This window comes from Rhinolophus sinicus, linkage group LG12 (genome assembly GCF_036562045.2).
Source record: "Rhinolophus sinicus isolate RSC01 linkage group LG12, ASM3656204v1, whole genome shotgun sequence".
NCBI lineage: Eukaryota > Metazoa > Chordata > Mammalia > Chiroptera > Rhinolophidae > Rhinolophus > Rhinolophus sinicus.
The window spans coordinates 56,962,402-56,988,964 of record NC_133761.1 but is presented as its reverse complement, the minus strand read 5'-3'; the positions used below and the strand labels follow the sequence as shown (position 1 = coordinate 56,988,964).

At 44.8% G+C, this 26,563-nt stretch overlaps 1 long non-coding RNA gene across 4 annotated transcripts in view; it reads right to left on the bottom strand.

Annotated features, from left to right (window-relative positions):
- LOC109451963 (uncharacterized) overlaps positions 1-26,563 on the bottom strand; it is a 388,342-nt gene that overhangs the window by 14,106 nt on the left and 347,673 nt on the right. For all 4 annotated transcript variants that reach the window (XR_012490909.1, XR_012490908.1, XR_012490907.1 and 1 more), the window contains exons 8-10: positions 13,194-16,962; positions 6,978-7,255; positions 6,752-6,894 (exon numbers count right to left, since the gene is read on the bottom strand). This is a non-coding gene — a long non-coding RNA (uncharacterized LOC109451963). The remainder of the gene's footprint in view (positions 1-6,751; positions 6,895-6,977; positions 7,256-13,193; positions 16,963-26,563) is intronic.

Here is a 26,563-nt window from a genome sequence, read left to right as displayed (position 1 = left end):
CATATAGTCACGATGAAAGAGGCACAGAGTTAGGGCAACTCTGGTTTTTCCCTGTGATGCGAAAACAGATGGCCAGTTCAGTTAGTTCAAAGAAAAAAATAGTCGCATACGTTGTCAGGTGCTTTCCACAAAGATTAACGTGCACCAAAAGATTTCACCAAGTTGGATGGCAGCAGGGGTTCCAAAATCTTCCATTATTGGCACCTAACAATTGGAAGGAGGGGAGGGAAAAGACATTTGAAGGCGTGTGTTTTTAAAAAGTCCCATTATTTGATTCAATTGTACAGGCTGGCATTTTGGAGTCAAGGGCTGCGTCTTTACGTGGCAAAGCTATCAGCTGGAAAGTAAACATTTCCAGCAGCTTCTGTGGTCTACAACCTCGCTTCCCAAAGTACCGCTGGTGGCGGCAGCATCATCGCCGTCACTTGGGAGCTTGTGAGAAGTGCAGAATCTCGGGCGACATCCCAGACCAGGTGGCTCAGAATCTGTAGCAAGATGGCCAGATGATCTGAACGCACATTAATGCTTGGGAAGCACAGAACTTAATTTCTAGCTTGTCTGCATTTGGGAACACGGAGGTGCCTGATTTACCCCCACAACTTGGAACAGGCCGAGGTGGAAGACTTTCTCACCCCAGGACTAGGTCAGAGCAGCCAGAATTGGGTAGCAGCCACTTTTGTCACCCTAGGGGTTGCCGTGGCCAGAGGAGGTTATAACTGTTACTGCCCAGAGCCAGTTTTTTTGTTTTTTAATAACTTATTGAGATATAGTTTATGTACCATATACTTCACCCTTGCGAAGTGTACAGTTCAATAGGTTTTTGTACATTCAGTGAGTTGTGCAACCACCAGCACAATCAATTTTAAGACAGGAAATCTGTACCCACTAGCAGATACGTCCCAATGCCCTGCTCGCAGCACCCAGCCCTACGCAAATACTAATTTGCTTCCCTTCTCTATGAATTTGCATCTTCTGAACTTTCATACAAAGGGAATCATACCATATGTGACCTTTTGTGACTGGTTTCTTTCCCTTAGCACCATGTTTGCAGAGTTTATGAAATTTGTAGTATGCGTCGGTACTTTCTTCCTTTTGATGGGCAAATACTATGCAATCCCCTGGATACATCTTATTTTGTTTATCCACTCACCTGTTGATGGACATTTGGGTTATTGTCTGTTTTTGGCTATTATGAATAAAGATGCTACGGAAACTCAGTGACAGGTTTTTGTGTGGACAGATGTTTTCACGAGAGCCATTTCTAACCCTTCAACGAAACAGCTGATGCAGCTTCCAGAAAAAGAAAGGCAGGTAGGCAGGGCACCGGGGAAGGACGTTTGCCCGACGGAGGAAGAAACCCTGCTTCCAAACCCATCTCTACCACCTACTACCTCTGAAACCTTCAGCAAACCACTTACCATCTCCGAACTGCATCTCCAAAATGGGCGTACATGCCAACACCATCAACCTTATAGGTTTTGTTTTGTGTGTGTGAATGCCAAAAGAGGTAATGAACATGAAACCATTTTTAAATGCGAACTGCCACACACACATAAAGTAGCCTTTACAGTCTGACTGTCCTTATCGTATCAGTGTCCCCACTCGGTTGACAACCTTGACAGGGCCAGTAGCTAAGAAGCTAGTGACCTCATCACTCAGAGCCTGGGGAGCAAAACCGTACACTGGGCCTCTCTGGGGCCAAAAAGAAGCCCCCGGGAAGACGATGTGAGTTCACTGTGACTCTCTGAAGCTACGCGTGTTTAAGTTTTCCAGTCAATAGACAACTTTCCTTGGTAAAACAAACAAATAAATGAAGAAACAAACGAACAAACAAAAACCCATTTCATCCACAATGGCTTGCTATGGAAAAGGAAAAAAAATAGAATACAGAGAACTGTTTCATTCATTAACTATTTTTCAGCACTTATGTTGTGCTCAGCAGCGAGCAATGTGCTTACAGAGGGCAGTGGAAGTCGGGGGCGCACAGAGGTATGTGAAGTATTACGATGCTCTCAGGGGAAACCGGTGGGGCTGCTTCAGCTTTCTTATTGACTATTGGAAACACAACATAGTTCTAGGAAGGAATGTACCCTAGGATTGGCCATCAGGAGCCTACTTGGAAAGAGTGGTCCAGGAAAGACTACAATTCTCAGAAGAAGAAGGGGGAACAACAGAGGAAAAGAAGAGAAAAGATGAGGAGAGAGGAAAAGAAAGTGAGAAATTATGGCTTCTTTCACCACTAAGGAAATGATGGAGCCCACATATAGCTCAGGGGTGCTTCGAGCTAAATATGAGAACTGTGGGTTCCCCCAGTGCCCAATTTGGGCCCCAGGGGCAGAGTCTAACTTCATAGAAGGGAAGAGAGACAGTGGCTGCGTGGGTAGGAGGGGATTTACCTGCTTCCTGCTCAAGCCCCTTTGCTAAAGTGAAATGCTGTGGTTTTACTGGTTATACTTGTTAATACAATTCCTTGCCCTGACAGGATATGTGTGTGGTAATGGCACCATCTGAGTTAGTGAAATAGATACGCCAAGGTATAAGAGACTAAACACAGCAGGATATTCATAAAACTCTTAATCGAGACCCTTAGGGCCACCAAGAGGAGGCACAGAGGTTATATAAGCAAATTACTGAGTCAGGCTGAAACCAGACATACACACATTTTCATAATTTAAAAAATTCACCCACACCACTAGAGGCCTACACTCAGACCACTCTCTGAGAAACTAGACCACCCTGAGGTGCCAGAGCCATCAGGAAACATCGTCCCTTTTTCCTGTATGGCCACTGCTTTCAGACCTGCCTCTCTCCTGCCCTGGGCAGCAGGGCAACTTGACTGGCCAAAATTTTCTTTCCAGGCCATTCAGTTGCTACCTCGTTGTACTGATTTCTATATGTAAATTATCCTTTCATCGGAAGACTTCAGATCTCCTTCCCAGAATGATAACAGGGTAGGAGAACGTGAGAACTGAGGCTTCCATTCAAAGCCCAGTTCCAGCCGCTGGTGAGCAGTGGGGTCCCGGGCAAATGACGTTGCCGCCAGGAACCAGTCTCCCATGTGTGCTGTGGGTTGCTAAGAGTATCCACCCTACAGAAGTGTTCTGAAGGGAGCGCCTGCTTTCGTGTCTGGCACTTAGTAGGCATTCCAAGAAGACTAGCTCAGTCCCCCATGAGATCATTTCCCTCGCAACTGAGCCTGAAGGAAGCCATGAAGCCCCAAATCCTTGCAAGGAGAACAGATACTAACAGAGAGTTGTCACGGTCCAGCCCTCACCGCAGGGGTGGAGGAGCCAGTCCAACCTGCCAGCACTCACCTGCTCTGTCTACTTACTCCCAAACCTCACATCCCACAAAGAAGGCAGGTGCTGCTCTGCAGGGGCCTTGGATATGCATGCTCTGCTACCAACATACGCATCTACACGGCTCCAACCAGAGCTCTCACCAGAGTGGCTGACTGTGGTAATGACCTAGTTCATTCTACAGCATGGGCTGGAAAGGACCTTGGTAATAAGACATCTAGAATGCAATAAATGTCCCATTCTGCATTTGTGACTGCTAGAAAGGTCCAGTGCAAATGATAGGCGATTAATTGGATAGTAAGGAACAATCCACTGAGGAGACTGAAAGGGAACCCACGGCAGAGACCCTTGTGCTGAGAGCCGGGTGGAGTGTGCCTGTGTACAGGATGTGTGCTGAAAGAAATGCTGAGGTATATTTTTAAAAATCATAAAAATGTGCACACCTGGGGTTGGAAGTCCTTATGGCTGCCCTCTAAGGGTTGGGGTCCCTCCCCATCGTTTGGGATCCCAGATTGGTTCTTTTTCCCAGGGGCATGTGACACTCAGCGCTTAGGTGGGGCTGCTGCGCTGACATCAAGCTCAAGGGGTACAGGGACCAAGGGCAGAGTGCGAGGTGTGGCCAGGTGATTCTGGGCAGGTCTCTTGCCACTTGTCACCTCCGTTGTCTCATCTGTTTGGTGATGTTGGTTATACCAACTCATCTCAAGCTTTGGCTTGTGCCCTGAGGGTCAGAGGAGGTACTGGTGTCAAAAGGACTTTGCAAAGTTGAGATTGGGGTAGAAATGGATGGGGAGAACTTTGGAGACTAATTCCATGTGGTGTGGCGTACAGAAAGGTACCCTGGGTGGCTGGTTCGGAGCTTCCTTACGTACTCTCTGGGGACTTTGCTCACCCAGTTGAAAACCAAAGCTGGCTGTGGGCAGCCCTGTGCCTCCCCAGGACACGAGGCAGAGCCCATCACCCACCCAACAACGCCCTAGGCCACTTCCCAGCCTCTGAATTCTCCATTCTCCCTGCACAGATGCCCACTCTACTTCTAAGACGGAGCCCAACTCAGCGTCAGCCCTGCCCAGTGGGCTCCACCTGGAAGTACAGCCCCTCTGAGTATTCCTCGATGAGCCAGGCCCAGAGATGAACACTGGGACCCTCCCTGTCTCCCAAATCTCACCAGTTAACCTAACTGGGGTCCAGCCCATGCTGAGACCTGTCACATCGCCTCCTTTGCAAGCTCCCTATGGTGACAAGTCTCCTCTGCATGGCTTCACACTTTGCGCTGCAGTATGAGGAAGCTGGCCTGTGGTGTGGGCTCCAGCCCCCAAGTTCCTGTTCTGATATCATCTGCTATCCTCCGTCCTTCCCCCACCACTCCCATTCTCAGGGCCCACTGGTCTGGATTTCCAAAAAGCCCCTCCCCCAGCTATGGCAGCCATCCCCCAAGATGGTTCCCCCAATCCTCCCCTCCCTGGCTTTCATTTTCTTGGGCAGTTTTCTCCCACACTGAGTCAGGGGCAATCTATGGGACCACAATAGAATGCAGCTGAAGTGACAGTGGGTGTGTGACTTCTGAGGCTGGGCCATACCAGGTATCACAGCCTCTGCCTTTCACTCTTGGAGCCACCATTCCGGGGAAAGCCAGCCCCCTTGTCATAAGGACACTCAAGCACCCTCTGTAGAGGCCCATGTGGAAAGGAACTGGAGCTTGTTGGAAGCAGACCCTACAGGTCCAGTCAAGCCTTTATATGACTGTGGTCTGGCTGACATCTGATTATGACCTTCACCTCATGAGAGACCTCAAGCGGGAACTATCAGCCAAGCTGCTCCTGAATTCTTGATTCACGGAACCATGAGAGAGAGTCAGTAGTGATTTTGCTTTAAGCCACTGAATTTGGGGGCTACTTGTTACACGGCAGTAGATAACTACCGCAGCACGTGTTTTCGTTTTCCTGAGGGAGTGCTCCACTCACCCACTGAACCTCTGTGATTTCACGGACAGTCCACAACCCCATCATTTTCCCCATTCCAGCCATGTGCTAGCGATCACTACTTTGCTATTTCTATCCCATCCCTATTACTCTGTCTTGCTGTGAGTGAAAAAGCCAGCCTTTTCATCTGTGTTCTGAAACAAGACTGTAACTTATAACTAGGCAGGATCTCCACAGGCAAGTCCCAACCGGCACTAAGAGGATACTCATGAGGATGGAATTTTCGAGATACATACATACATATATTCCAGCCAGATAGCCTGGGTTTGCTCTAATGTTTAGTCCCTTTCCAGATTCGCTCTGTAGGTATAATAGAAAGAGTAATACGTTTTGCAGATGTGCCCATTTTAAAGATGAAGGAACAGAGGCTTATGTGGGAGCCCCTGGTTTATGTGAAAGCTCAGCCCCCTGGCTGACTGGCCTGCTCCTGGGTCTCGGTCCTGCCCATGGCTCAGTTTCTGCTTCAAGGGCCACAGCCTGGTATTGAGCCACACGTGGCCTTTACGCCTCAATACACTTGACCCAGTTCACTTTGGGGAAACAGTGAAGTGAAACTGCGTGATGTCATCTGGCTGAGGCCCAGCTGCAGACTGCCCATCCATCACGGTTGCATAGTCTCAGAGGGACAGTCACCTAACACCAACTGGAGCCCTTGGGGTCAGGAGGAGGGTCCAGGAGGCGGAGCCAGGGGGAAAGGCAAGCAAGGCAGAGGCCTCCGAACCAGAGCCAAGCCCCCAGTGTGTGCCCTGACACAGACCCAGCATCAGCTGCCAAATTGGAATCAATAAATACGATAAATCATCTCCTCAGCCATCTTGTGAAAGGGCTTCAGAAACGCAGTGTCATCATCAATCCCCTTGCCGGTGTTCTCACAGATCCAGTATAAAATGTCAACCTGAAGTGGAAGCGCCGAAGCCCCGAACATTACAGAAAAATGGATTTTGTATCAAGACATTTTCTCACTTGGGCTCCTTCTCTCTCCTCCTGCCAAAATGCTCTCTTGAGCTGACGCTAATCTATAGTTAAATAATAGCCAGGCAAGAGGCAAATGGAAACAGAGAAAGATCTGGAGACAGCCCAACATTGCAAAAAGATGGCAAGTCAGAGACAGGGAATGAAGATGACCATTTGCAGGGGACAGGAGTGAGCCCAGGAGGTATCTATGCGGGAGGGAGGGCCTGTCTCTCAGGGGAAGGGGCAGGAAAATGGCGGGGTGCACAGTGAGTAGTCACCCCACCTGCCCCCACCCCTGCCACTAGCATCCTCTCCAGAACCAGATTTCCTCTCTCCATTGGGTTTGAATGAGAAACTCGGGGTGTCAAGTGCAGCCATGCCCTGAAATCCCAAGAAGAATATATGGACAACACATTTCAGTTCAAAGCCAGAAGCTGCTCTGGGTGTCTCTAGACCCCCAATAGGGTTCTGGGCGTGAAGACTGTCCCACTCACAGAAAAGGAGCTTTGGGGATACCTTCTCCGGAGGGGCCGGCATTAGCTGAGATCCTGCAGCATCGCCCAGGGGTCAAGCATGCTTTGGCCACACCGGTCACGGTTGATTTACTGGCATTTTTGGAAGGTCCACGTCTTGTCCACAACAGAGGGCATCTGGGTTCTCTGGTCACCAACAACAGAAGAAAAAAAATGGTAAGAAGAGCAGCTAATACTTGATTGTGCAGATTCTATTCTCAGGATGATACCTCATTTGATGCTCACAACACATTTGTGATGGAAGAATGACTGATATCCTCGTTGACACACATGGAAATGGAGGCTCAAAGCGTGTAAGTGGCCTGGTGAGTCAGCGGCACAGCTGGTGTTCAGCTCGAGGCCACATCTTCTCCCATCTCACTGGATTTTCAGCAGCCAAGCTCACCCGTCATGTGGAACTCCATCCCAGGAAACCTTTGAGATGCCACATAGGCCACTCCTGTGTCCCACTGCTCCTCCTGGGCACAGCGTGAACTCACAATTGTCCCTGCGAAAGGAAGGAGCAGAGTCAGGAGGCCCCAAAGCCACGGAGGACCCCATGGCATGGTCCTATTTCTGGGTTGCTTTTTTATTTTCCCAGCATTGATTTTTCCCTTTCCTCATTCATTTTGGCTCTGGTACCGTGAAAGTGAACTAGCCTGCTTTCCAGACCCGCTGTGGGTAAGTGACCCAGAAACCCAGGAGGCTAACGTGAAAATACGAATTTTACTAAAAGGCAGCCTGGGGATGAACCATGGAAAGGGCCGAGCTAAAGATGCTGATGGGTGTGGGCGTGGCTCCCGGCTCTGCCACTTCGCAGCCACACACTCTGGGTCAAATAATAGAAAATGACCTGGGTCTAGACTTCTCATCTGTAAAATGGGGATTAACAAATACTCGTAGAGAGTTGTGGGGACACGATGAGACCACGTGTGCATAGCTTACAGCAGGGTACTGGCTTCACAATGGGTGCTTGACAAGAAGCAGCAACTGTTAGGTCATGAATGAAGAGGGCTCCCGTTCTGTGAGGATGCGTGCATTTCCCATCCATCTATTTCATTTGGAGCCCTCGTTCTGTTGTGCCCCACAATGGACTTGCCTTCTGCCCATTTTATGCTGAGGCCTACAGAAGTTCCAGCTGATTGCCCTAAGAGGCTATCTCTCAGTAGATAACAGAGTGCAACCACGTTGCGGCAGATGAAATGCGGGAACGCTATTTTTTTGCAACCCTGTGCTGGAATGCATGCTTGTAACAATCCACCAGCCCTGAGCAGAGCCATTGACCCCTAGTAGTCAACCGCGTGGGGACACTGGGGAGGACAGCTAGCTTGTGATCTCCCGCCCCCAGTTCTCCCAGACTTCACATCTCTCTACACAGCTGGGGAGGGAAATTTTGACATGAGACTCCGAAGAGGCATCTGTGCTTTTCATAGCCCATATCCTGCTTCTCTCTAATTGGGCCTCTAGAAATGTTTTTTGCAGACAGAAGATTCTCTAAAATATGCTGAATAAATGAATGAATGAATGACCCAATCTAGGATGAAAAAATGGACTGAGGATAGCTAGATGCCAGCCTTTTTAAGTCCAGATGGCTGAACCGGTCATATTTTTCCCGGGCTGGACTCGAGCCACCATCTGACTCCACCTGCACGTTCTGCACAAAGCTATTCCCCGAGGAGAGAGGTGAACAGCACGGGGCAGGAATTGAGCCCAGGTAATTTGCCTTCTAGGGTACCTGGATCAGCCAGCCTCCAAGCAGGAAAACAGAATCCACTCTAAAGATTTACAATAAAGGAAATACAAGGAATTGGTCACACAGGTTTGAGGCGGGAGAGGCAGAGGGGGGAATCTGAGAGGGAAGTGGTTTTATTTAACATTGAAAACTCAGAACTACCTGTGTAGTCCCACCTGAGCCACTGTGGAAGGCCTGGGAGGCCCTGGGCTTGACCTTCATTGGAGCGGCAATGGCAAGGCTGGGCTGGCTTTCCCATGGACTGGGGTGACCTTAGTGGAGTAGGGGCTTCCTGGTGGAGGTGGTGGGCTTGCTTGATCAGCAATAAGGTCTCAGGATTGCAGAGGTGTCATCGTGCACGCAGGAGCCCACACCCAGAACAGAGCCATTGGACCCTAAAGACTCCCAATCTCAGTAAGGAATAATGTCATTCTAAAACCCCAACATACATGGGCCGTCCAAATCGAACCACTTGTAGGCCTTGTTCAGCCATCACAAAAAGGCATGAGCTGAAAACCCCATCCAACCTTGACAACTGGCACCCTGCAAGGCAGATCACTGAGCAGAAACGAGGGGAGCTATTTTGATTAAAATTGGCCAGAAAAAGCAGAAGCCAAGTTTCCATTCGCAAGCAAGCTTTGATAATCCAGTGAACTGAGTATTCAGAATGTTCTTCTATTTTGAGTGTTCTCATTCAGCACTGGGTCTGCCTCTGTGGTCAATCGCAGAAGTATTGCTTCTGATGCAATATTGCTTTGTCTCAGAGAAAACCCCTGGGAAGAAAGCCACCCAGACTCTCCAGCCCGTCCTCTCTTCCAGCTTCAAGTGTGGGCAGCCTCACCGCCACATGGCAGCCACGCCTAATGAGCTCACTAATAAAACCCCAGGTGTTTTATAAATTCACAGAGGACAGCAATTTAAATGCAAATAATATACATATCTTTGTATCTCACAGATGAATGAAAGTGATGGGAAGCAGATATGACAAGTAGGAGCAGAAACGGTCTCAGAGAGCACAACATGATTTGAGAAGGTCAGGAAATCCTTCCCTCTGACTTCTGCCAGACACCAACCAGGTCAACGTAGGTAGCTATTGCGTCACGTGTTCTGAGTCTCTGCTAAGTGGACCAAATCGCTTGATTGTCTGTGCCAAAGTCTAGCAGCTGACCTAGCCTTCCTGGTAGCTACCAGAAATCTCCTTTTCAATAATTGGGGTAGATTTTCTTGTCCCTCATTCAGTGCATGCGACAGCGTAGTGGGTCACGGCTATCTTGATTTCTGAACCTCTGATCTATGAAAGGGAACGGAGGCAGGGCTGATATTAGAAGTGATTCTTTTGCTCAAAAGGTCTCCTTTAAATCCACAATGCTCTGTCCATGCAAGAGTGGCACCTGAGCTGGCAAAGTTATGGCAGATGGAAGTGTGTTTTCACTCTCTTTAGCCATGACCTGTAATCTTTGATTCACCCTGAGGCTCCAGTGAAATGCTAGGGAGCTTGCTGAGTCTGTGTCCACAGGAGAAAACAAGAGCTACAGGCTGGGACTTGCTGTACCCCAAACGTCTGGAGAGCTATTGAGGAAACCCATCAAACGCTGGTGTTCCAAAGCATTGTGGTGTTGGGCGCCCAGGCTTGTTGCCACATCTTCCTTTGGCAGAGTGAAACTTTGGGGAAAGTATACTGTGTACGTAGCCCTAACTCAGAGTTTTCTTTTCATTCTTTGTGAAATGAAACATCATCAATTCTACTTGGAGACATCCACAGGCCAGGACCCTCATAAAAGAATTAAAATGTGGGTCTGAGCTCTTCAGTTGTTTCTCTGGAATTTAGCAAAGTTGGAGGAGTAGGTAGATGTGAACTGTTCTCATGTACCAGTCTTGAGTTACCTCAAGTATCCATGAATTGGCATTGTGGTAGAATCTTTAATGATGCCCATCAACAATTCCTCTGATCACGTTGCTCCTCTCATCAAGGGATGGACTATTTCCCCTCCCTTTGAATCTGGACTGGCCTTGATTTATCTGACCAATAAAATACGGTGAGAGTAAGTCAGTTTCTGCTCTCTTGAAACCCATCTTCCATGCTCTTAGGAACTTATTCTGGACTACTGAAAGAAGAGAAGCCATGTGAGGGTGAATTGAAGCACTTCAGTTAAAGGCCTGCATGAACTGAAAACAGGTGGATGAGACCATCCTAAATGTTCCAGCCCCAGCCAAGTGCCCAGCTAAATACAGCCACATGAGTGCCCCAGCCAGCACCATGTAGGGCAGAAGAACTGCCCAGCTGAGCCCAGCCAACCCACAGACCCATGAGAGATCATTGCCATTAGAAGCCACTAAGTATGGGGTGGTTTTTATGCAGCCATAAATAGTTGGGGAGTTCAGAGGCCCGTAGATGTTTCACATGCAGGGTTGGCCTTAAGCACAGGTGAGGAAGGGCCCACAACACCTGAACTGAGGAATGCTCAGAAGACAAGAATTTTCTCCAAGCGTCTCCAAACCAGGTTGTCACTGTTCATAATATACCATCATTAGGAGCTAATTGCCTTGGGCAAACCATTGTCTTTTCCGTTTTGTGTTCTTTTAAAATACAAACATAACCCACATGAATGTAGTGAGCAGAAAAGCATTCAAGGAGTCAAAATTGCTCAAGAGAGCATTTGTCCTAGAGCTGTCATAATTGAACTATAGACCACAGTTTGGTATATTAAGTATGACACTTATTCTGATGCAAAGAGAGAAGGAAACATATTTAAAAGGCAAAACTGGAAAAGAATAAAAAGACAGGGGCCAATTGTTTCCTAGGGAATTCCTCACGTCTCTCACCTTCTTAACCAGAACCCTGACAGCATGACACAGAGTATGTCTCAGCTTCTGAGAGTGGCAATGACAGGAATCATGGCGATCCCAGTGTTCAGCTACGGTGACATGCAGTGGATGAAACCAGGTTGGTCACCTGACAGCCTGAGTGGATGGCAGGAAGAGGAAAATGAGGCCAGTGATTGACACGAGCCGTTATTTATCTTTAGCCAACTGCCAGGATGGGTTCTTTTGGAGACCTAGGCATGGAACCAATCTGACCGTGCCCAAATAGTTTTAAAATCTATTTTTAGAGAAAAGTGGTCAAGGTAAAAAGTTCAGTCTTGAGAAAAAGATGAAATGCTCAATGGAAAAAAAAGTCATTTCTATAAAACGGCATTGCTATAAAAACGTCATTTCTCAAAAACCCCCATGGAACACTAGTCCTGCAAGCAGCTCCATCCTTAATAAGGGCTGACAGTCAGGCAAGTTTGGGAAAGGCTCTGGAATGCACAGAGTTACAGCGCACATCAGCATATCAAAGCTCTGAGCTGCTCAGAGTCAGGAGCCCTTCTTGGCTTCATTAAACGCAGGGTTTCTTTCATGATGGGCATTATTTTCCCATTACCTGTCAGTGCATATCCAGTGGAAAGAAGAAAAACAAAGTCCTTTTATTTTGGAATGGAATGTCACATTAAATGTCTGAGTCCCGAAAAGGGTCAGTCTTAGATGATAATCCTCACGTCTGTCTGACTTTCTCCAAGATGTCCACTTGGTGACCAGCCCCACCCATCCCCCTCCAGAGGTTGCTCAGACAAGACCAGAACCCTAATAAAGAAGATTGTGTACATGTAACAGGAACTCCCATTGTTCCTGTTAGGGACCCACATCTAGATAAATAAATGTCCCACTGGGATTATTTCCTCTGTACACTGAATAGTCCTGAAGATAAGGAAACATTCTTCTCAACATAATAAGCCATCAAACTACATTTATAACAAATCCCAGGTACACCAGAGTTATCGAAGTTGCTGACAATGGGCTTTCTTCCCGCCTGTCTCTTTCATTATGTTCCCAACAAAGGAGCTATGCTATTACTCCTGCTCTGGCCAAAGATAGCATTTCGGCCCTTGGAGCTCTGACAATTGCACTCAGCCCGTTTAATTACTTCCAGCGCAGGCACACGCTTTATTAACAGCTAGGATCAGTAGGGGCTTCCTGGAGGTCACAAAATGGTGGCTAATTGAGACTTACTTATAAGGAGCTGTGCACACACGAAGAGAACAGCGGCAGTGGCCATTTTCTTTCCTGCATATGAGGCCTAGAAATCAGGACCCCCTCCACACAAGAGCCTCCAAAAGTTGACACATCAACAAACTGACAACAAATTAGACATTGTGGTGAAATGGGCTTTCTGTGTGCATTGTTCACATGTTGAGAAAATTAAAAATTCCCCCGACCTAGATGTATAGCTTACTTTTGCTCTCAACCCCATCCATTGCCTGGTCCAACTGCTGCCTTCCCCCCAACCCGACCCATCCCCGAACACCACTTAAAAAAAAAACAAAAAAACAAACAAACCTGACTTATCCATGTTAGTGTTAACTGCTGTGAAAGCTTTGCCCATGGGTCTGCGTTTGTACAGAAGTCTGTATCTTTGGGCTCCATAATTGATCATTAACTCCTAACCTTCTTGCCAGGAAGCCCCACCAGGAGCTCAAAGTATAACCACCCTCGTGGGACTCCTATGCTGCTTTGTGGCTGTCCCACCTACGAAGACACACTTGTACACGGGGAAAACCCAACGCACCTTTAAATACTAAAGGAAGCTCCCGCTGTCAACTTAGGGTTTAAAACATGGCCTTCAAAGTCTCTGGAAATACCCTGTGCCCCTCAGATAAACCGCAAGGGCACTTACCTCGGGAGCATGCATCTTTGGGCCTTGAAGCTCTGTCCAGGCCACCTGGATGGTAGCTGCACCAATGTGACCAGAGGGGGTGGGGAAAAGAGGGCAGAGTTCAATCTCAGCATGATTTCCTTGTTATTCAACCAAAGACAGTTTGTTTTAAAATAGGAGCTGAGCTCAGAAATATCATGGCCATTTAATTCAAATTTATTTTTTAAGTTTAAATACTTTCCTTATGCAGTCATGTATTTCTCTCTTCATGGTAAGTTACAGTGAGAGGAGATCTGATAGTTCAGAGATCTGGATAAACATGCAGACAAGTACAGAGCTCATCCAAATTGTATCTGATGACCTAATCAAAAGATCCAACTAGGGGGCCTCATGAGAACAGAGCGTCAGACGCTCATGGCTACAAACACTATTTTTCCTCAGTGATAGCCATTCACCTACTTCATGTTAGGCCAGGAAATCGGAGCAAAAGGATTTCTGGCAATTCCAGAAAGCCTTTCTCCCAATTAGTAGAGCAATGGAAGAACAAACGATGATGGGTACTTGGACACTGTCCCCTAGCAGAGGCAGAGGTGACCTGGGTTCCACTCCTCACTCTTCTGCTCCCGTCATGCAGGGTGCCCTCCACCTGACCTTCAGACTCACTCAGGCTAGAGCTGCCCTGTCTCAGTTTACCCCGGGCCTCGTAGGGATCCCACAGCTGGGGAAAGATTGTGTGTGGAGGTCGGAAGAGTCTAGGGAGGAATAGGCAGGAAATAAGTTAGTTCATTCAACAACAACAAAAAATACATGACCCCCTACCATGTACAAGGCACTATACTGGCTATTATGAGAGACAGGGATGTTTACAAGGTCACGGCTCTCTAGGACCTTACAGTCTACAGGGAGTGGCTTCATACCAATAAGAGATAACTACAGAACTACTAAGCCACACCACACCCATAAATAATGGCGGCTGCTTGATGAGGTAGCAGAACTAAAACACTTGTTCTGTGCAGACCTGGGTTTGGGCGCTGGGGTGGCCTTATCAGTGCTCTCTCGGCAGCAAGGTCCCCAACATGAGCTCAGCCTCAGTTTCCTGTAAGATGAAATGGAGGGGGAAAAAAATGCCTTTTTTCCAGGATTTTGTTCACTATGCAGTGAGAAAAGCTGCATTGCTGTTTCCACTGTTTGTGTTGATGGGTTTGATTCTTTCTTGAGTCAATTCTTGGTCTATTCTTTCACTCTGTTTCCCGGTCAAGGGCCTGTGATCATAACATTCAGTAAATGTGTTCCTTTGGCCCTGGCAAGGGAGATCCATGTGAAAAAATAGCACAGTGTCTCCTCCTAGTTGGGGAAAGAGCTCTGAACACTGTCCTGCCACCTTCACATACACAGAGAAACACCTGTAAATCTTTATAATTCTAGTTCAGAAACGTTCCCTGGACTCAGGTAGGCAAACTGTGGCCCACGGGCCAAATTCAGCCCACAGCCACTTTTGTCAATAAAGTGTTATTGGAATATAGCCATGCTCATTTGTGAATTACCTCTGGTTTCCTCTATTACTTTCTTTATTAATCATTTTATTGTGTTTTAATTATTTGTGTCCCCATCTTCCTATCCTGTAAGAGTGAATATTTCTTGATGGGAAGGGATCTATGTCGATTTATTTTTATATTCCACAGGCCCGGAATATATTTGGGTACACAGAGGATATTTATCTGACAAATACATGAGCCATAAATGCCTACCTCGATCGGTGTCTCTATTAGTAAGGCACATTTTCTCCCTGGATCACCCTCCCCATGTCCTCGCTCCCATTAGTACTACCTGCCAAGAGTCCTTTATACGTGGGGCTTAAGATGAACATGGAAGTGGATTCAAGTGTTCCAAAGCCTGCTGCGTGCTGCCCCAGTTTCCCACCGCATGCCCGTAGTTCAGCCCACTGGCCTGAGACGCAGGATCATGGCAGACGCATTGTATTCTTTCTGACAGATTGTGAGCGCTGGCCCCTATGCCAGAAGAAGAAGGTCTAGCGATGACAGACAGGCTATACTGGAATGTCTCGGGAGAAGCGATGTCCAGGGCTGTCTGGGCGTCGGAGGCAGGTGAGAATGCACTGTGTGCACTTGGAAAGGTCAAGGCAGCTCTGCTGACAGGGGGTGACCTCCCAGCCACGTGGCTCAGGGCAGCTGTATGAAGCAGAGCCAACGTCAAAAACAGGGGGTGAAAGGATGGGAACACTTCATGTCCTTTCTGCAACTGTTGGGGTGTGTGTGTGTGTGTGTGTGTGTGTGTGTGTGTGAGAGAGAGAGAGAGAGACTGTGTGTGAGTGTGTCACTGTAGAAGGTCAGTGTATGTTGGGGGAGGGGCGATGGGCACGCTCTTTGGGGACATTCATTGGCTCAATGTTCAGAAGCAATTTTATCCCAAATCTCAAGTCATATAGATCAAGCAGAACCAGCCTGCAAGTCGTTGAACTGAATCCTGGGTAAAGAGGAAGAGCAGTAAAGGGCAATGGAAAAGGGGGAACTAAGAAGGGAACAGAGCAGTCACGGAAGAGAGATGCAAAGAGAAGCAAAGGCGTGGGATCCAGTGAGCAGGGCTGTGGGGATGGCTGTGTGCCTCGTACAGGTCCCAGGCGTTTCCCTCCACGGTCAGCTCCTGTCTCCTCCAAACACAGGGTCAGTTTCCCCACTGGCCAATCAGGCATTTTGTGCCTCCTCCCTCCTCTGCCTTCCTCCCTCTCCTTCTCTCTTTTTCCATCCCTTCTCCTGGACCCCTTAGCCTCTCTCCTTTCCTTTCCCTTTCCCTTTTCCTTTTCCTTTCGTTTCCTTTCCTTTCCCACTGTTCTTGTCGCCCCACTTTCTATGTCTCCTTCCCAGTGTTAATGCACAAAGGACCTTGTGCCTTGGGGATTCAGCTCAGAAGCAGTGAGAAGAGGCCACTTTCTACTGTGGATCATCATGGAACCAGGGCCTGCAGGCACCAGACTGGAATTCCTGTAAGTGGCAAAAGTCACCGAGCTTGCTTTGGGGAAGACGATGCACACACACACAGACGCCAGCACATGCAGAAAGCACATAAAGCATGTCCATCAGGTCCAACCCTGTTTCGGACAGCACGCATTCGGCTCCTGGCTCAAGGGATCAATGTCAGGGTTGATTCGCATGATTCGCCTGCGGGGAGTTTCCAACGACCATAACCAAATTCAGAAAAGTCTGACGTCACGTGAGTGGCAGACGAATAACCCACATGTTGTGGGCTGACCGTGCTACATCCAGTTTTTATTGCACGTGATTACACTGTGGGGAGAGAAGGGGATGACGTGACTTGAAGCCCTGCAGTAATTACAGACTAGGAAGGGACTTTGGCTGTAGAAGTTAATGGCTGCCCTCGCATGGATGATGCAAACGCATATGCTACAGAATGAATCATTGCCAAACTCTGTCGATTCATCCTCAGTGATGGCTGACATTATCCATCCCTTTGCTTCCTTTCCATGTCATTGCTAGTGACCTGGTTCAGCTCCTGTCACCTCGACCCTAGACTATTCCCATAGTCGCCCAAAGAGTTCCCATGACTCCAGACCTGGAGCTTTGCTTTCCAATCCTCATGGCCTGCTAAGGGCAGACTGATGGCCATAAAGAAAAATCTCATCACCTCATCCCTCCACTCACCTACAGAGAGTAGCTCATTCTCCGCCTGCTGGCGTTCCTGGCTCTTGACAGTCTGCCCTCAGCCCACCTTTCCAGACACAGTGCCCACGGCTCCCATACACGGATCCTATATTCTGAACACAGAGGGTCATTGGTTATTCTCTGAACATGACTCATGTTGAATTATGATTGTGACTTTAAAAAACTCCAGCTGTAGTGCTTGACACTCCTGCCTACCTAATCTTCCAAACCCCACTCACCTATTACCTTGCCACTTAGTCTCTTTCTTATTAATACTTTGAAAATGATGTCACCCACCTCTGAATCCCTAGAGCACTCAGACAGGACACCTCCTGGTAAGGCCACTAAACGTGTACACGTTGGTCTCTAAGGCTGAACTCACAGCTCACTGAAGACAGGCTTACTCTATATTGTTTTCATATTTAACCCCCCACGGTATTTTTCATAGAGTAAACACTGGACTAATAAAGAACTTTATACATTGAGCAAGTAAACACAGTTGCTTCTGGAATTCATAAGTCAAAGTGGATGACAAGAAAATAAAACACAATGACAGGAAAAATGTATAAATTACAAGATACAACCAAAATCGAACAGTCCATTCAGGGAATAAAATAGCACGGAGCTGTTACAAGTTTACGGATGTACCCAAAGGGGTGAAGAGACGGTGTTGGTGAAGCTGTGAGACCAAAGTGAGATTCTGACAATGTCAAAACAGAAAGGAAACTAACTTATTCTGTGCTGAATGCTGAGCTGGTTGCCAGTATTACAAACAAAAAACTTGCCTAAGGTCACCCAGCTTTACACGGCAGGGTCAGGGCTCAAAGTCAGGCCTCCCAGGCTCCCAAGCCCATGTGATTTGCACAGCATCACGGCAGGGGCACGGGTGGGGTGTGGGCACAGGTGGGGCAGGGGTGCTCAGTCACTGCAGCTGGGTGGAAGTTTGTGGGGAGACACAATGGCCAATGGGAGAGTCATGAGGCAGAGGGAACAACCACAAAGAAAGGCCAGGAAGCAGTGAGGAGTGGAGGGGGGCAGCTTAGCCAGGAAGTCCTGTGTGTGGACGGGAGGGGCTGCACAGATTCCAACCTAGGAAGGCTAAGGGGTGACATTTAGTAGGTAGCAGCTGGCCCAGTGTGGCCTGTGGTACCATTTAGAGCAGAGGCTCTGAGAAAGCCAGGACCCTGGTGAGTCTGGAAAATCTCTTGGATCATGCGGCCCTGTGCTCAGTAAGAGAGGAGAGCAGAGGAGAAAGGCAAGAGGGGAGGGATGCAGACGGAGGCCCAGAAGAAGGCTGCCTGACAAGAGGCCTCTTCATCAGATGGGCAGGGCTTTGTGTGGGGCTGGCTGTGCATGTTATTGGGGGGTGAAGGGGGGCGCCCAGAAGGCCTTCTGACGCACTGCTGCCCATGTGGAAGTTCTATTAATCTCGTAGTTGGTAGCAAGGAAGCAAAGAGTCAGTCTAGAACTTGGGAATCCTCTTTTGCTCAAAGTACCCATTTGACTAAGTCAGATATCAAATGAATCCAGTCAGGAAATCCTGTCAGTTTTTTTAAACCAATAGAAGTGCTGCCTAATGACTGCCGGACACACTGACTTTCAATGTTGGCGTTTCTCTGCCCACATTAAGGAGACTCTTGCTTCTGCCACTTCCACACTGGCCCAAATCTGTGGTCAGGGCTCCCAGAGACCAAACGAATGGAGCCAAAGCGAGAGAATTCACTAATTCAGCACTTTGATCATGAGTTCCCCCAACCATTGGCTGGCCCAAAGGTCATTTCACCAGTGTAGCTGTTTTAATGGGGTTCTTTCCCAAACCCCAGCCAGTTTTACAAAGCTAAAAATCCATCGTGTCCCACTACACTCACCGTGGAAAGCACCGAGGTAGAAACTTTTGTTTGGGCTCAATTATTCAAACAGAATAAAGCAAAACAAAATCAAAACTTGCTTGACTGAATTTGATTTTTTAATGGATTATTATTTTTTTAAATTAAATTGATTAGGGTGTGAGAGAACATCGGTCCACAACACATGCTGAGTCGCCCCTGCTGGCAGAGGCTGGCAAGTGGCTGTTTGGGGAAGATGTCACCCAAAGAGAAGACAGCTTCGGAAAGACACAGCTGCACAGGAAGACAAAGAGACACACCCTTCGATAAGAGCCTACACTTTTATAGTGTAACCTTCTATGAAGAGGCCAGAACAACGAACAGGATAGAAAGAGCTAGGGTAGAAACAAAAGAGAAAACAGACCTGAAGAACTGAGATTTATGTCATCCGGTCCAAGACCCTGAAACTATATTGAAGGCACTTTATGGAGGAAAGGCTGGTGGGAGGAGTGGGAAAGACATGGCACGTGTGTCCCCAGCCTGGCATTTCACCCAGGCCTCAGCCTAACAGCTCTGTGCCCTCAGGCCAGCCATGTAAACTCTACAGCTCGCCACATCATCATCTGTAGAACAGGCTTAGAGTTGGTCCTCTTGATTTTCCTTTCCACCACTAATATCCAAGATGGTTGTCTATCCTCTCTTAAAATATTTTGTGTGACCTTCCCAGCTAGTCAGTTTCAGAATTTAGTGACACTTGCTTCTTTATATCTAACGGGCATCTCTCCTCCTGCACTTCAGGCTAATTTCTTTAGCTTGGTCCTTGGGAAGAGTCACTGAACAATAGGCATTTACATGATGACAAACCACCATATGCTTAAAAAAATTAACTGTCTTTTTAAATTAAAGTAACACATGCTTATTGAATAAAGACTTAGAAAGATAGGAAAATGTAGAAAATAAAATAATAACTGCTTCTAATCCCACTCTGAGTGCTAATTACTGCTAAACCTTTTCCCGTTTAGCATGGGATCATAAGCCAAATATACTGCTGTACAATGATTTTTTTAAAATTTATTATCTCATGGGTGTTTTGTCATTACAAATATTTAAGTTCATAAATCATGTTAAAGATTGTGTAATATTCTAGTATATGCAAATATGATTGGACTTTGGTTGTTCTTTGTGATTCCAGCTGCTTTAAACTTTCATTTTTATGAAATTGATACAAACACCTATATAAAAAGTGAAAGGGCAAATACAGAGCTCTTCAGAGAAGACAGCAGACCCCTGCTCAGCCTTCCTTACTTTCGAGCCCGACTCCCAATGACAGATTTTTTCAATCTTTTGACGGTTTCTTTATGTTATTACTTCTATGTTTCAAAACTAGGTGCTTCTCCACTCACTCTCAATTTATCAGTTTTTTTCCCCGAAGCCAGTGACTGGACTGATGGCAGACGAGGATTTAGCACTCTTAGCCCAACAGCTTTCACCATCTCCTCTCTCACAGTTCTCCCATTAGAATAAAATGATAACTTCTGATCAAGTCAAGAGTCATCATGGAAATTATTAGGATCATAAAAAAATTCTTCTCTGCTGAGACAAGTAGCATGCTATGATTAAACTTAATTTTTTGCACGTGCAATCTTTTTTAAAATATGATAAATAATTGAATATTTTTGTTTTAGTTGTTTGCTCAATTTCTACGTATATGTTTTCTTCTCAATCTTTCCTGCAACTTCCCACATGGCTTAAATACATCAAATAACCTATGAGTTTTGTTTGTTTTTTCTAATGATATCTTGCTTGGCGTCTTCTATTTTCCTGTTCTAATTTTACTGATTGCTTTACAGGCCAGGAGCACATCTTTTGCCCAGATAATTATCACTGCAATCATCCTGGGAATTCTCTTTGCCTCTCTAGTGTTTTGTGTCTCCTGTTTTTGTTTGTTTGTTTTCATGCCTTACTCTTTGGTGGTTTACTCCTTCATTAATATGACGCATATCCTCCAGCAGCTTTCTGAGAAAAGGTGCATGAAAGGTAGAATTCTGAGGCTTGGCACATGTGAAAATGTCTTTATTTTCCCATCACCATAATAATTGATGGACAGTTTGTCCGGGTATAGCATTTTAGGTTGAAAATCCTTCACAAGTTTAAATACGTTGCTCCACTGTTTTCTAGCTTCTATTTTTTTCTTTTAGCTAGTCCAAATGCCATTCTAATTGCAGAATTTGCTTGTTACCATTTGTTCCTTTCTCTGGAAGTCTTTGGAATCTTCTTTTTATTGATGGTGTTTTAAAATTTCATAATGATCATCCTTGGACTGACCTATCTCTCTCTCTCTCTCTCTCTCTCTCTCTCTCTCTCCTATCTGTCTATCTATCCATTCATTTATTCATTCAGCTTGTCACTTGGTAGGGTTTTTCGTTATAGAAATTCTTGTTCTTTAGCTCTGGAATTTTTAAAAAAATGTATTATTTCTTTGATAGTTTATTCCCTTCTGTTTTAAAAATAATCTTTGCCAATTTGAACAATGAAACATAGATAGCATCTATGTTAATTCGTTTTTTGATAACTAAGTTTGCAGTTTTAAAATTCACTACTGCTTTTTTATTACACAAATAATGTATGCATTTCTTCATCTTGTACACAATTTGAACAATACAGAAATACAATAAACAAGCTGTGAAAGTCTTCCTCCCCTCTGCTTACATTCCTGCTCCTTCCTAGGGTGACCATAGCTAAGGTTAAGCTGTGCATCTTTTCAGCCACTGTTTTTTACATATACAGAGACATACATTTGTATGCACAGACATACATAGTCTATATATTTTTGAGGGAGTTACTAAAATATATGAATGGAATCATACTACACTTATACTTTTGCAGTTGGCTTTTTTCACACATTAATGAATCCTGGATAATTTCCCATATCTGTATGTATACATTTCACATTATATAGCACCACCCAGATTTAAGCGACCATATAGCTGTTGAAATATTTCCATTTTTCTTAATGACGTTTAAACACTGCTTACATATTAAAAATATTAAACTTTTGAAATGACATTTTATCACGCGTGTCATATTCTTTGATTGCATCTGTTATACAGCCCTTAAGCTGACTTGTGACTCTGGACTGTAAATCAAACTGGCCTGCCTACAGCTGAGTGAGAAACAGGAGGAAAAAGCAAAGTGAGAGGCAGAGAAAAGACAAGTGGTTCCCCGGTTTACATGAAGCACAGACTTATCTTCACGAGACTGTACTATGCCCTGGGGGTGTGTCTCTGCTCTGTTGAGAAGGAGGCTTGTCATACTATTAACCCTGCTTTATTAGGGACTGGTGAGTTCTAAATATTTGGCTAGTCTATGATATGTGCAGTTTCAGCCCCAGCAAAGAGGTCATAAATATAACCATAATAAGGGTAATAACATTTGTGCAGCACTTTACAGTTACACAGCCCTTTCAAATGCATGAGCTCATTTACTGTGTACAATGTTATTATAACAACCATGCAATTTGTCTTCAGGGCTCCCATCAGCCACGCATGTGTTAATGCTGAGTCTGGGATGGTGTGGGCCAACCTCCCAGTTAGGCAGACCTGGATTAACAAATTCCTCCTTGATCACTGACTACTCTGACTTTGGGCTACCACGTGACCTGCCCTCGCCTCAGTTTCCTGAGTTAGCATTGCATACAATGTAGTACTGTTGTTTGATTAAATAGTATTACAGAAGTAAAGCTTCTCGCATAGGACTCACATATTTTAAGCATGCAATGACTTAGAGCTCTGTTTTCCCTCTTTCCTAACCCAATATCTGGAAAAACAAATAGACATATTTCTTTTACCCTACCTGTTTTAGGGATGTGCTTCTGTAAGAGAAAGTGAGTAATGCCTTAAAGACCCACACTCATGTTACCAGGTCAGGTGGGGAGCAGGAGACAAAGACAGAAGACAACAGGAAGTGACAGGAGGGTGGAAAGGGGGGATGGTGCTGGCTTGGGGGAAAGTGAATGGGGCTTATTTGAATACAGAGTACAGTGTGTTCAGGCAGTAAGGCTGCTGGGTATTAAAACTGACCATAGTCTCAAAGTGAGTGCCCATTGACTCATAAGATCTTCCAGATTGGTGAGCTCCACATTTTAATGACAAGACACCTGTAATTAGGGGTTTGGGTGACACGGGTTCCAACACAGCTTCGTTTCATAGCTGCCAGCTATAAACAGTCTCTGAATGCCTTTTCCCAGGAGGGACTGATTCACCAGAGATGACTCACTTAGGTAATTCGTATCAAAAGCCACACACTGCCCAGATTTTTCTCCTCTCCACCCGCTAACCCTGTTCTGCTGACACTTTCCTTTTCTGTCTTCTCTGCCCTTCCTTTAAAGTATTATGGGGCTTGACTCCATGGAGAAAAAAAAAAAAGCAAAGAATAATTGAGGTATCATGTCATGCAGGGTATCACGTGGGGTCTCTGGTCCCGCTCCCCACCTAAGAACACAGGACATGGTGAGGCCAAAAAGGCACACCCACGGAGCCATAGATAGGGTAGTCATACCACTGTAGTCTTGCTGGCAGCTGGGTTGGAGACACAGGAAGCAGGAGCCACACGATCCACAACCTGTCGCCCACTTCTCTGCCAACCCACCTCACTTGCTACCTGCCATCCGCCGTGCTAACTGCAATCCGCTCTTGCTAGCTCAGCCACCATCTTCTTGCTAGCCCCCATTTGCTGCTAGCGTAGCCAAGGCAGTTGTATTACTGGCCAATGGTTCACTGGTTACAGCTGATGGCCATCCAATCACAGTTGATGGCCATTTGCTACCTGAGTCAGCACCGTTCCATGTGAGGCCGAGAGCCTGGAAACTGCACTCCTGGCTCTGTCCCCACATATCGTCTCTGAAATAACCAGCCCTCAAATGTACAATGAATGGAATGATTGGTAAGTTCTGGCCATCTTGGGAGCCAGCTTTGTTGTTGTGAGCTAGTCTTTAATATCATTTGATTGATGATGCTGTTTTATGATTATTTCCAGCTGGAGCGTCAAGTGACAAGTTCAATTACGGTCTGGCTAAAAAGCCAAGGGAAAAGAAAAAAGGTCATTTTGGTTGGCTTTATTGGTCTTCAGTGAGAATGAGAAAGGCCAAGTACGCACACCAGTGGTTTTTAATGATCTACTGATATACTCAAACGACAGAATAATGATCCCATTTAGTACTTTCCATTCAAGGAAACAGATCTGGAATATTATCTAAGTTTTACTGATTTATTCGATATATAAGATGGCATTAAGTGCTCAATCTCTACTTGCTCTGGAAAAATTATCATAATCAAATCAATTTTTTTTCAAATAAGAGTTTTTTTCTATAATTAGGTGATAAACAATGATTAAATGAGTTAATATGCTTCAGTGATTAGGGGTTTGGGTTTTTCGAAGGAAAATAACATGGTTGATAAAACCTCATTAAATAAGCCTATTATCAATCTGTCATTCCACAGACTTTTAAAAAATCGCTCTATTGGTACATGACTATAAAATGGTGCTCAAGACAGTTCTAATTGTTACTTGCTATTGTTGCTTTCAAATAATGTTTTCTTAATCTGATAAATTATATTATAAAAAACTCAGTTAACAATACTTTCTAGATACTATTTAGCACAGCAGGATTCCATTTATCTTGAAAATTGTATACAAACCTACTCATCGTTGCTTATCACTCACTTCCCTCTTCTTTTACTCTTTCCTATCTCACTAAGATAAAGAACGTGAAAATTATTTGCTTGCAATATTAAAAAATAGTCACTTTCTACATTAATAGAGATCTTTGAAAACAAAACAAAGAGAAGGAATGGGTGATTCATAATTCTTCCAATTCCATGTATTGTTTTTGCTTTAAATATGTGTCCCATTGTGTTTTGTCATAACAGGTAAGGAACAAAATTCTTCAGATAAAGTTGGATTGGTTACGGTGAGGGTGGGTGGGGCTCAAAATATGGGACAAGGTGAGGGAGGATAGAAAATGTTTGCTGCATTGAGATCAATGAATGAATAGTCTTGCTCCTCAATCCCCCACTTCACCACTTCTAGACACAGATTTTTGTACTCTAGGTAAGAAAGAGATCAAGTGATTTTTTTTTTCTACTGCAAATTAACCACTTTTTCCCTGACTATAGTGCCAAAGATGATCATGTGTAGTTAATCCAAAGGCATGTGTGTTCTTAAAGTCTTGGTTCTTGGCAGGGCTTCTCAATCTCATGTAATCTGTTTTTTTTTTGTTTTGTTTTGTTTTTTTTATTTGATAATTTATTCCTCTCTGTTCTTTGTTCTTGGAACTCCCATTAATTAAATTTTCCTATTCTCTCCTATTTTTTTTTCTCTTCCATTTTCTGGTATATTTATTAGCATCCTCTTTCAACTACTCCATTGAATATATAGGTTTTTTTTCTTTAAGAATGTTCTGATCTTCTCTCGATCATGTCCTTTTTTAAAACGGTATCTCTTTTCACGAATGCTGTATCTTCTCTTATCTCTCTGAGACTATTATCATAACTTCTTGAATTTTATTCCTTTTGCTCATTTAATTATTTTCCTCACCGTTTCTTTCTTTCTTTTTCTGCCTCTTTGTTTTGGTATCTGTTTTAATTCTATATCCTTCCTCAACATGTCTAGAAATTCCTGGTTCTCCATTCCCATTTAAGAACAGAGCACTAAAAACCAGGTGAGAACCATAAACAAATTTAAAAGGAAAATTCTAAACCACCACAGAAAATATTTGTTCTATAGGACAGAATAATGGTCAATGTTTATATATCTAAACAGCATGAATAAATCAACAAGAAAAGATAATTATTTCACTGAAAATGGATAAATGTCATGGACCACCAATTTGTAAAATATAATTAGCTAACAACATTTAAAATGCTTAACTAGTACTGAGATATAAATTCAAACAACAAGTGTCATTTTTAGCGCCAAATTGTCTTTTTTAAATTGTAATTCTAAATTTTGGCAAGGGTGGGTAAAGGTTACTCTCATATGTTGCTGGTAGGACTATAAATTAGTGAGTTTTTTTCAGAGTAACAATACAGATAGATAGATAGATAGATAGATAGATAGATAGATAGATAGATAGATGATAGATAGATATAGATATATAGATATAGATATATAGAGAGATATATTAAAGCTTTGAAGAAGAATTTACCCTTTAATCCAGCAATTCTACTTCTACTAATCTTAAGGAAATAGTCAAGTTTGCAAAGATCTATATTCAGTCCACTGTTGTTTATTATGGTGAAGATTGGACATAATACAAATGTCAAACATTAAGGGATTAACAGGATAAATTATGGTTATGCCCATCCGAGGAATCCTATTTAGCTATAAGGAATTATGTTATTGCAATTTATTTATTGACAAGGAAAGAGGTTAATGATATGTTGTTAAGTCAAAAAGGTATGACAGAAGAGAATATTGTGTAAAAATGGAGCTCCATTGAAAATGATACTATTTATGATATGTACGTACACAGAAAAAGGCTTGGTGATATACATAAGCCATGATTATTTATAGATGATGGGAATCTAGGTGAGTTTTATATTCTTCTTTGTTTCTATATGTTTCCCAGATTATGTACAACGAACATGATACTCTGTGCATAATACAAATATTTCTTTAGGCGAGGGAGAGAAAAAAGGATTTAGAAGCTCTGTGGGTGTCACGGCTGGGCGTTGCTTATTCTTGAGTACGCTTCACCATAGTGTGATAAAATGGGGACCAAGTCATTTCATGGGAGAAACACACATATCAGTATCTGGGTCCCCGTGTTTCTTTCTACAAAGAACAATCTTCCAGTTTCTTTCCGGGAGAGTATAAGATCAGTAGCCAG